Source organism: Gymnoscopelus braueri (assembly GCF_963280865.1).
Source record: "Gymnoscopelus braueri genome assembly, chromosome: 2".
NCBI classification, from domain to species: domain Eukaryota; kingdom Metazoa; phylum Chordata; class Actinopteri; order Myctophiformes; family Myctophidae; genus Gymnoscopelus; species Gymnoscopelus braueri.
The window spans coordinates 11,537,421-11,549,920 of NC_137604.1; the positions used below are offsets into that span (position 1 = coordinate 11,537,421).

At 40.6% G+C, this 12,500-nt stretch overlaps 1 protein-coding gene across 1 annotated transcript in view; it reads left to right on the plus strand.

Annotated features, from left to right (window-relative positions):
- tusc3 (tumor suppressor candidate 3) overlaps positions 1–12,500 on the plus strand; it is a 185,183-nt gene that overhangs the window by 84,350 nt on the left and 88,333 nt on the right. The window lies entirely within an intron of this gene.

A 12,500-nucleotide genomic window follows, 5' to 3' on the forward strand; every position in this document is an offset into this window, starting at 1 on the left:
ATGTTTTTTAAAGCGATTTTTTTAAATCTCAAATCTTTGAAAATATGTTGCTATAATATCAGTGGTCGCCAAACGTTTTCATGTCAAGGACCACCCAAAAGTGTATGTATTTGGCCACGGACCCCCGTCTCAAAATATTTTGTTCCAGGGACCCCCCAGAAGTTGCAACAGAGTTAAAAAAATAATAATTTTGAAATACATATTCAAAGATTTGCACAAAATGTTCACCATTTTTCAAAAAAAATGTCAGATCTACAAGCTCATAGCGCGGCACTCGGTGCCGCGCTATGAGCTTGTAGATCTGATATTTTTGAATAGCCCAAATACATCCTAAAATGACACACAGATGCGTTCCCGGTCTTAATGGGTTAATATGGAGCAGTTGATTCTTGAATATGGCAAGAAAATAATAAATAGAATTAGCACTTATCTGCACAAAGGCCTTGTGGGACTTAACTAGGGGGGAAAGCACCCACCGCTCATGTTAACCCATACAGACCGGGGGAGGGAACGCATCTGAATTTGAATAATATATTTTTTACTCAAATCCTTGCTTCTGGGGGGTCCCTGGAACAACATATTTTCAGATGGGGGTCCGCGGCCAGATATCATTTTGGGAGGTCGTTGACATGAAAAAGTTTGAGCACCACTGATATTATAGCAACATGCTTTTTTTTCCAAAAAACTGTTAGGATTTAGAAGACATTTGTAGAACCCCCAGAAGCTAAGATTTGAGTTATACGTGTTTGCTTAAAACATATATATATATATATGTATTAAAAGATTTTCATGAATTTTCACGATTTTTCTAAAATAGCAGATATACAAGCTCATAGCGAGTGCCGCGCTATGAGCTTGTATATCTGCTATTTTTGAATAGCCAAAGGAATCTAAAAAATGACGCACAGAGGCTTTCCCGGTCTTAATGGGTTAATGCAAGATTAAATGTTGTTCTGTATTTTTCCTAAATGTGATCCCTGATGAAAACTTTGTTATGTTTTGTTTTGTTTGGTTTAATAGTATATCAGATAAACTCTGCCGTGGTATTAAAATCACAGACAATAATTCATGTTGATGTTCACTTGATTTTATGCACTACTGTTTATTTGAAACGTTCAGTTTGCCATCAACGTCTCTGTCAGGTGGAAACCTCATAAAGTCCCAAACTGTTACTTTTCTGGATTCAAATTCAAAAACAGCAAAGATAGCAGATCTACAAGCTGAAAAGGCGTTGTTTCGTGACACATTTCGAGCTTGTGGGTCTGCTACTTTTGATGCTCTTTTGTGACGCTGTAGTATGAATGATCAAGTAGGGCGTTGATTCATGAAAAAACACAAAAAGTTAAAGAGGTGGTGCCATGGTTTTGCACTTTTTCTGTCTTTCATGTGTCTATGAGGTTAAAGGGATACTTCACTTTAGGGCCGGGGACACATTTAAAAAAAATATTAAAAATAAATGAAAAAAGTTATGGAAAATTCATGGCCCCCTCACGCATTAGAGTGTCCTACTAATGCGTGAGGGGGCCATGAATTTTCCATAACTTTTTTCATTTATTTTTAATATATTTTTTAAATGTGTCCCCGGCCCGAAAGTGAAGTATCCCTTTAATAGAACTTCATTAAGCCCCCTGGTGGTGTTTTTATGGTGTTTTATGTCTTCTCTGACTATTTTGAGTTTTTTTTCCTGGAGGCTGAAACCTTGAGGGTCAAACGTGCCTATAGAAAAACAGCAATTTGGTGACATAGTAAAAATGTACCCTCCCCCTCATTATCATAACACAACAGGTGTGGGCATGAGGAGGAGGGACTAGGACAGGTGGGTTTTTTGAAAAAAATCTTCCTCCTAGTACAAGTAAGACGCGCGAACGCGGGAAGCGAACGCCAAAAAATAAAAATAAATATGATTATTATTATTATTTTTTAAGTAACCAATAAAAAAATTTAAAACATATATTTAAAAAATCTGCGTTAAAAGGAGCATCTTAGAAAAATACAAATTCACCAAAAAAAAACTTTTAATGTTTTTGAACAATTCAACAAAGTGTTTGAAGTGCCTGTTTCACCCACTTCCGGGGGGCGGAGCCAAAATCCGAGCCCGAAGTATTTGTTCGTAGACCCCCACTTAGGGGGGGTAGTAACAGTTTCGGAGCGATTCGGGCACTTTTCATTTAACATGGGGTTTCAATGGGGAATTTTTAGGAGCCTTCTCCGGGGCGTGGCTTCCGGGGGAAGGGGCGGGCTTAAACGCAACCTTGACAGGTGTGTTCAGTTTTCAAAGACCTTTCATTTGATGTATGGTACGTCTAAATTGGACATTTACTTATCTCAGAGGAGCTGCACACAGGCAGTGCACACAGAGACACAGAGACACAACCCGAGCACTGTTTCATAGTAAGCTCCACTTGCGCGCCTCCTTCCGCTGCGTTCGCAATAACCATGATACCTGATGATTAGGTTTTAGGGGGGGAAAAATCAATGAAAATATAGAAAAATATAAAATATGGAGATAAGAGGTTTCTACACGACGACAACAAAATGTTGATAGACTAGGGGCTATAGAAATGGACCCGCATTCAGCTTGTTCATTCATACCTGCTTTTTGGTATCCTTACATAATACCGCACAGCTTTTGTGTGATATTTTTTGTGTGTGTTCATAATGTTCACAGTAAAATCCTTATTTTTTTCACTGGTTTTCACCGGTGGACGACCTTACATTTTTTGTTGCAAGGAGTTGCATTGTCTGGCCTTAAGTTTAACTCAGACTGTACAAAACTTAAAGAGGTGGTGCCATGGTTTTGCACGTTTTCTGTTTTTCATGTGTCTATGAGGTTGATAGAACTTCATTAAGCCCCCTGGTGGTGTTTTTATGGTGTTTTATGTCTTCTCTGACTATTTTGAGTTTCTACCTGAAGGCTGAAACCTTGAGGGTCAAACATGCCAATAGAGAAACAGCGCTTTAGTGACATAGTAAAAACATACCCTCCCCCTCATTAGCATAACACAACAGGTGTGGGCATGAGGAGGAGGGACTAGGACAGGTGGGTGGTGCTAAGGTGGTGGAGGAGGTGCTAAGGTGAGAACCAGGTATACTTAATGAACTGGAGGCGTGTCCTCTTAAAAACATAATTTTAACAATTTCTGTACACTTTTTTGAAAAAAATCTTCCTCCTAGTATAACCATAATACCTGATGATTATGTTTTAGGGGCGGGGGGGAATCACTGAAAATCACAGCACCCCGTCTTTAAAGGAGAACCAAGGTTTTCTTACCTTTTCTATGACGTTATGATTATCTTAGGATGAATGGTACTGTAGAAAAATTATTAAAAAAAAAAAACTAAGTCTTGCTAGACGAGATCGAAATCTCGATATTTTGATCTCGTCTAGCGAGACTTCTGTTTTATTGTTTTTTTTTTACAGTGTTCTGTCTCTATGAACATCAGATCTCACCATTTTTTTTTAATAAAAAATAGGCGATATAGCGCAAGGCCTATTGACGCACGTTTGAAGCTGTGGCGGACCCGGGATAGAGTTATGACATTTTTCTACTGCACCATTCATCCTAAGATATCATAACGTCATAGAAAAGGTAAGAAAACTTTGGTCCAAAATCCCCCTTTAACCAATGGTCCATTAGGTTACATTTGTACCCTCTCAGAGTTACACATTGATACATTACCACTGAGCATTTTACTCAAACACCATGTGTTTTTTGGACATAATAGTGGAATTTCAGATGAGGGAAGTTATGTTCCATTAATCTGTTTCACTATTTCTGCCGTTTACTGTAACATGTCTTAAATCTGGACCCTGAAAGATAGTGTGTTGTGTGTGTGTGGTCTGAACAGTCAGCCCAGCACGTTTAAAACAAAGCTCTTACTATTATCTCCTGATTAGTGGGCCGTTTCACTATATATGAAATTGATTTATTTGGGGCGGGAAAATCAATATCACTGTGCTGAAAAACCCACTGTTATATCGTTTCATGGCTTTGATCGAGTAGGGGGGGGGGGATAAAGATATAAGAGAAGAAGACAATGCTCAGATGCTGACACAGCAAGCATACAGTATAGTGTTGCTGTTGGGCAGAAACCTTGTATCTCCATATTTCAACTTTTTAATGTTTTTTATGTCTTAAATTAATGCTCTATGACGTACAACAGTATCGTACAAAAGTAGCGAAAATAGCCCATCTGCAAGCTCACAACGCGTTGAGATGCAACCCGTTGTGAGCTTGTAGATCGGCTATCGTCACTATTTTTTTTTTTTTTTTAATTGACTAGGTGTGTCTGTGGGTTTCATACATATTGAACCGATGAAAAGTATTAACAAGAGCTTGTGATTAAACAACTACATTCGTTCCTTCATTGGAAACACTGTTGCTTTTTTCCCATTTCCATCTCCAGTAACAGTTTTGGACTTACAGGTTTTTACCCTATACTGTACATCAACGATATGTAATACAGTGGTTCGGTCTGGCCGGCGTCCAGAGCTGTGGGGTGCTAAAGTCCAGTGGTGGAAAGTAACTAAGTACATTTACTTACGTACAATTTTGAGGTATTTGTACTTTAATTGAGTATTTCCAATACTCCACTACATCTCAGAGGCAAATATTGTACTTTTACTCCACTACAATTATTTGAAAACTTTAGTTAGTGTGGGTTGCGTTGTGAGCTTGTAGATCTGCTATTTTCAAACATTTTAGTACTTTTACTTTTGGTACTTTAAGTACATTTTGATATCAATACTTTCAAGTACATTTTGAATTCCGGACTTTTACTTGTAATCAATACAAGCAATACTGCAATGTACTGCTACATTGCAGTATTGATACTTTTACTTAAGCAAAACATTTGAGTACTTTTTCCACCACTGCTAAAGTCTGGTCTCAGTCTAGTCTGGTCTGGTCTGGTCTGAGAGTGAAACGAGAGACGGGCACGCAAGGCTAAGTCTGCTCTGACATACAGAAGTTCAGACTGAGCTTTTCCTTGGTGCTGGCCTGAGAGTCTTGTGCTGTCCATGGTTCTGTGTTATGGTGTGAGAGCTTAGAGCTGACCATGGTCCTGGATTCTGATGTCAGTATCTAGAGCTGACCATGGTTCTACATTCTGATGTCAGTATCTAGAGCTGACCATGGTCCTGGATTCTGATGTCAGTATCTAGAGCTGACCATGGTCCTACATTCTGATGTCAGCATCTAGAGCTGACCATGGTTCTACATTCTGATGTGATTACCCAGAGCTGTCCATGGTGCTGAAGTCTGGGCTGAGAAGTGCAGAGCTCTCCATGGTGCTGGGTTTTGGTGCAGGACTGGATTTTGGCGTGGGAGTCTCTCTAGTTAATTTCACAATACTTGTAACCACTTTATCCATTTACATGTTGGATATAAAAAAAAAAGCAGATGTACAAGCTCACTTCACCGCGTGGCACTTCGTGCCGCGCTGTAAGCTTGTACATCTGCGATTTTCGATTGTGTTTACTTTTTTGTATGTTGTATGACAATTTATCTCTCTCCTTTCTCATGTGTATTCTTATATGTATTGTCATCTCACTGTATCTCTCTCTCTCTCTCTCTCTCTCTCTCTCTCTCTCTCTCTCTCTCTCTCTCCCTCTCTCTGTCCGGGCACTGTCTTATTATCATGAGCGATAGCCTCACATCGTTAGAGCTGAGAGAAGGAGAGAGAGAGACACACACACACACACACACACACACACACACACACACACACACACACACACACACACAGATGGAGAGCGATGTATAAAAGGAGAGAGGGAGAGAGATGAATGCTAGACGGTGACCCTGGAGTTGGCGTTAACCCTTTAAGACCTGAGGCGATTCTTTAAAAAAAATCTAAATCCTAACAGTTTTTGGAAAAAAATCTAAAAAAAAATTTTTCACGATTTTTCAAAAATAGCAGATCTACAAGTTCATAGCGCGGCACTCGGTGCCGCGCTATGAGCTTGTATATCTGCTATTTTTGAATAGCCAAAGACATCTAAAGTGACACAGATGCGTTCCAGGTATTAATGGGTTAAGAGGACCGCTAGGCAATGAGAGAGAGGGCCAATCACCGGGGTCCCTGCACCCACATCACTCTTTGTCCGTCTTTCTCTCTGTCTCTCTCTGTCTCTCTCTCTCTCACACACGCACACACTATGAGTGAGGGCTAGTGGGAGAGCCACATGCAAAGACCGCTACACTGTTATACATCAAAAGACTAGCGCCAGGGAGAATTACATTGGCTTCCACGTGAAGCACATGTTCACTCATTCCTGCCTGGACTAACGGGCACATAGCGTTGCTGTCGGGCAGAAACCTCTTATCTCTATATTTTTACTTTTTAAACTTCATCACACAAAGAGTTTTTCACACAAAAGTAGTGACAAGCTCACAATGTGTCGTGATATGATACGTTGAGCTTGTAGAGCGGCTATTTTCACAGTTTTTCTTTTGTTAAATATGAATAAAAATAAAAAAATAAACGGTTTTGGACATACAATACGCCCGACAGCAATATGACAGGGTGATATTTTTTATTTCTTTACATATGTTTATTTTTGGCATTTTATGCTTCCTCTTCCTGTAGAGCAGTGGGTTTCAACCTTTTTTCATGCCAGGGACCCCTACATTGATATACATTTGGCCGCGGACCACCAGTTAAAAATGTTCTCTTTGAAACATTATTATATTCAAAGATATGCACACATTTTTCCATGATTTTTCAAAAATAGCAGCTATGAGCTTGTATATATCTGCTATTTTTGAATAGCCAAAGCTAAGTGGTTAAAATGATTCTGAGGCTATGTTAACTAATTTAGCTGGGGACCCCCTGGTAGCCCCCCCCCCCCCCAAGGACCACTGGTGGTCCCCGGACCACTGGTTGAAAACCGCTGCTGTAGAGGGACAGCACACCAAGGGCAGAGCGATGAGGAGAGACATGCTAACAATGCTAAGGTTCTCTTGCTAACAAGGAGCATATGGTCCGTGTATTACCTGGCTGAGCCTCCAGGCATCCCATACTGTACTAATATCTGTGAATATTGTGGCAAAGTCATCTTCATTAGCACTTAACCACTTTAAACCTGGCTTCCCTATTTCACATTTGTGTTATGCCAAAGTATATAGGGTTTAAGCAGTAATAAAAACAAAAGTGTGTGTGTGTGTGTGTGTGTGGTGGGGCCATGCGGTATATAGCTACACATTGGTGAGGTTTCATTATTATTTCTTTGCCAAAAAAATGTGAGCACACAATTTCTCAAAGATTTACTTAGATAAACTTTATTAGATAAACTTACTTAGATAAACTTTATTTCCTTGCACTTCTTTGCATCTATTTTCATCTTCTGTGTCCACCAGCTACATGAATGTTTGACACACAACTGTTCGGGGCCCTTGTCCACAGAACGTTTTTTTGTAGAGCCGAGGAACACTGTCCAGAGCTTATTGACGCCTGCAACTACAGACTCTCACTCCCCAAAACGGAGAATGAGACAGTGACTTATTGGGGACAAATAGGGATCAAAACGGCCAATCTGACGCCCCCGGTCACTTCCGCACTCCTGGAATGAGGAAGTGCCGTTCTCAAAACTCGAGACGTAAAAAGGGTGCCAGGTCTGCCAACAAAATGACGGAGGTTGCACCGTCTAAAGCACACGTTGAGCCACGAGTGAGAATGCGTTGCCTTGGACGCTGTTCTCCAACGTCCTGTCATTCTGTGTCATTAGCACACATACAGTAGCTTCGCTTAAAAACAACGTAAACGTGGACTTCTCATGGTTGTGGTGAAACCATTCGGGTTGTAAATGACCGGGTTTGTCAAGACACAGCCAGGAGGATCAAATGACCGGCACTCCATTCTAAAGCTGGAATTCTTGAAGCACCCACAGTGCGCTCCGCCAAAAGACGCTATGGGCGGCGAGAGCACTGAAGCGTGAAGAGCAGCGCTCCAGCACCTCTTTAGCATAGAAATGCATGACAGAAAGGCACTGCCAGCAAAAAAAAAAAGAAAAAAATAATAATACTCACTGTGGACCCCTTAATAGGCCTCAGCCTCACCTCACTGTGGACCCCCACGGAGCATTAGATATGTACATGCATGTACACGAGCACTATGAATCCCCACAGCGTGCCAGATATGTAAATGTACACTATGAACCCCCCCCACGGTGTGCCAGATGTGTACATGTACACTGTGGACCCTCACAGTGCGTTAGATGCACTATTAACCCCGCACGGCACATTAAATATGTACATATCCCAAAGGGCCTCGCAGCGCGAGGCGTTGTGTGCTTGTAGATCTTCTATTTTTTGGCTAAAGTTTTCCTCAGAATAGGGATGCTAGGGTTCAAGTGGTCAATGTAAATACATAAAAAAAGTTCCTATCACACAAAGATTTGGCAGACAATAACGTGTTCCTTCCACGCGCTACGTCTAACCAGGGAACCTCCCCCCCTGTCGGGTGAAAAGAAGCGGCTTTGCTAGCTCTCATGCATTGAAGGAGGCATGAGCTTGGCTCTAGGGCCTGGCTCTCCCTAGGCTAGCAGAGGGAGTGTAGCGCCCAGGATTACTTAGACTATTGGCACTGGGTGAAAAAAATGGATTACACAATTGTGGGATAATTTAAAAAAAATAGGCAGACCCCCTGTAGTTACTCTCTAAGGGTCCCGGACCCCCTGTTGAAGACCCCTGATCTAGTCAACAACTCTTTCTAGCTGGTTCAGCAATGCCATTGATACGTAACATGCCTGTACATATGAATATGATTGGTGCTGGGTGCTTTCCCCCTGCTGCGAACCGGACCCCTGAGACCCCTGTGTGTGTGTGTAATGAGGATGAGGATCTCCGTGAGGACGGAGATCACGGATATAATATTCCATGATTTTTCAAAGGTCAGTCAAATCGCTCGTTTTCGCTGGCAGTAGCGTCCCACTGTTACCCACTATTACTCTGGCAGTTAAAGAGTTAATATTTTCCCATAATACCAGTATTTTATTTCCGAAAATATGTCAACATTGCTGTTATGGTCGATAACCCTTATTTACCGATGTTGAATATCAATAAGTTAACATTTTTGTCCTTTCTGATTAAGGCATATATATTAACATTTTGGCCCCATCTCCCAGCATAAACAGCTTGAATGTAGTATTTTTTTTATTGAAATATGTTCCAACTTGTTGACCCTTTTGAACACTTTCCCAGAAAACACTGATTGAATATCCAGCCTTCATCATCACAACAGGCCTTTTCAGCTTCGCATTCAAACATTATAACATTTTTAATATTGGCTAAAACAGATTATTTTGATATCTTATTGAGATATTGCATTTTAACTCGTTGACTGCCAATGACACGTTTTGACGTGTGTCAATCCAACGCCCCACGCCGCCTATGTCGTCTGTTGACGCATGTTGTGTGTTTACAAGTTTTACGCTAGATGGCGCTCTTCGCTAACATATGAGTCACCATTTGACTCCCAGTGAAGCAGGAAATAAACTTGATCTAAAAAAAAAACACAGCCACATTCACTCCCATTCTAATGGATTTGGAAAAAACGCATGGCATGCGTTTATTGACACCTGCAAATATAGACACTCACTCCCGAAACGGCCTATAGTGACTTATTGGGACAAATGTGATCAAACGGCTAATTTCCGCACTCCTGGAATGAGGAAGTGCCGTTCTCAAACTCGAGACGTAAAAGGGTGCCAGGTCTGCAAAAAAAAAATTATGGAGGCGCACCGTCTATAAAGCAGACTTGAGCCACGAGTGAGAATGCGTTGCCCGGAACGTTCAAACCTATCAAGTCAACCTATGAGTCACCATTTGACTCCCAGTGAAGCAGGAAATAACTTGATCACAAAAAAAACAAAAAACAGCCACATTCACTCCCATTCTAATGGATTTGAAAAAAAACGCCCTTTTCTCTGTTTTCTGTTGCTTTTTTGCAAAAACAACCTACATTCAACTGCCAATAACTATGGAACGGATTATCGCGACCAGGGATGGGCTGCCGATGGAGCTCACCGGAGCGCCGCTCCACTAGCTTTGAAGCTGCACGCGCCCCCCCCCCCCCCCCCCCCACCCGCGAGAGATTTTGTCAACGCGCCGTCAACACCTCAAACAATAGCCCTAACACTGCAGAGTGCGAAAGGGGATTCAGCCAGATGAATTTAATCATCACCCCAATGCCCAATACGTTCAAAGTTACATAGGCCACCTATAATTATGTGATAACTTGGCTGAGATCCCATCGCTCAGCTGAGGACCCAAGAACGAGAGCTGTAGACACTCACAAGGTTATCCCCGACCGCTGTTGGAAGTTCTTATTTCTGTTTCTGTTCATTATGATTGTTTTAAAACCATTGTTTTGAAAGCAATGTAAGTGATGGTGTAATCTGTGATATTTTTTTTTATAAAGTTCAAGATCAAGTTCAAGTTCAAGTTTAGTATGTCCCAAACTGGGCAATTTATGTTACAGCAGATAGTAATAAACTCCAACACACAGTAAACATACATACAGTACACAAGACGCACATAGACATAGACATAATCACAAGATCCAGATAATAATAGCTACTCATAGCTACCTCCTCCTGCTGCTATTATTGATGGCACGAATGGAAGTAGGTACAAATGAGTCATTCAAAGTCATTCAAGTATTACTTGAATGACTTTATAAAAAAGATGTGCGTGCACATGACGTCATTAAATAGAGCTCCACTAGCTCAAACATCCACCATTTTAAAGCGAATGGCGGACGGATTGTTGTGAAGAATAATATCCTATGATTTTTCGAAGGTTAGTGAAAACGCTCAGAAAAACGCTGGCAAGGTATAGGCTATTGACGATGTTTTACTCTGGCGGTTAATGACTGAAGACATCGGCCAACATTTCAATACTCTGCATCCCTATTCCCCTTCAAAACCAGCAGGCATGCTGGAACCACACAGTACAAAGGGAGAGACACTGCTGGCATGAATAACTGCTCAGCTTTGTGGGGAATATTAGGTGAGAAAAAAAAGTCGTAAAACAAATAAATAAATAAAATACGATAAAGAGATGGATATTAAGAAAGGGAAGTAGAGAGAGAGAAAAAAAAAAGCCAAACAAAAAACACAGCTGACAGCTGTCTCTAGAATATAAAGTGGGCAATTAGATTAATTGAGCCACCAGGCTGTATGAATATGAGACGAGCCTGTGTTGTGTGGCCGGTTTTCATATGGTCTCTGTCGGGTGGAAACCTCATATGTCCAAAAAACTGTTACTTTTCCCGGATTCAAGTTCAAAAGTAGCAAAAGTAGCAGATCTACAAGCCAAAAAATGTGTTGCTTTGCGCCACATTTCGAGCTTGTAGATCTGCTATATTTGATGCCTTTGTGTGACACTGTAGTATGATCGAGTATAGGGCATTAACCCATTAAGACCGGGAACGCATCTGTGTCACTTTAGATGTCTTTGGCTATTCAAAAATAGCAGATGTACAAGCTCATAGCGCGGCACCGAGTGCCGCGCTATGAGCTTGTAGATCTGCTATTTTTGAAACATCTTGAAAACATTTTTTTTTTTTTTTTTTTTTCAAAAAACTGTTAGGATTTAGAAAACATTTTTAAGAATCGCCTCAGGTCTTAATGGGTTAATTTTTCGAAGAAACACAAAAAGTTAGGATGTGGAGATAAGAGGTTTTAGCCCGACAGCAACGACATGCCTTCTGGTTTCATGTGCTGTAAATAACATCTGGGTTCATATTCACTAAGTATTTCATCTAAGTTTTCCTGAATGCCACTCTTAACTACCATGCTGAGAGTTACCTCTTCAAATCTATTCACAAAGCTGCTGGGTCTTTGTGATTAATCTATTGATTCATTTTTTTATTTTTTATTAATAGAATAATCTTCATTTTGTATGTATTTTCCTATCCCCTTATTTTAACTTTTTCGTAAATGAATGCCCTCCTTCATCATTCTATAATGTCACACAAACATAATCCAAAATAGAAGATCTTTGCGCCGTGAATCCTGAAAAGTAACTGTTTTGGACCCGACAGAGATATATTTTTTTAATGATCAACTAAATTGATTAACCACTTAAGCCCTATTTAATATTTCGTCATCCAACGGTGTTGCGCTACATTTGCAGGGAAAATAAAACAACCTCTACAACCTCACAATGCGTCACATGGCTTACTTTTTGCTTGACCAATGTAATCAATGAAAGGATATACATCCATACATTATGGAATTAGGATAACGTCATGGCTAAAAATATCTGTAAAAAACTACTTTGGCAGCTTGTTGTTCTATGTATTCATTAAGGAGAGGATAATAACTTTCAACCTGGCTTCCCTATTTTCGGGGATATCACTATAGGTGTAAAATAGATCGACAAGCTTACTATTCGGTCCTCACACTTGCGTGTCTGTGCAAAGGCTAGACAGATAGCGTACAAACTCCAAATAATAAAGCAATTTCTTTAGAAGAGTAGTCTTTACTGTAGGTT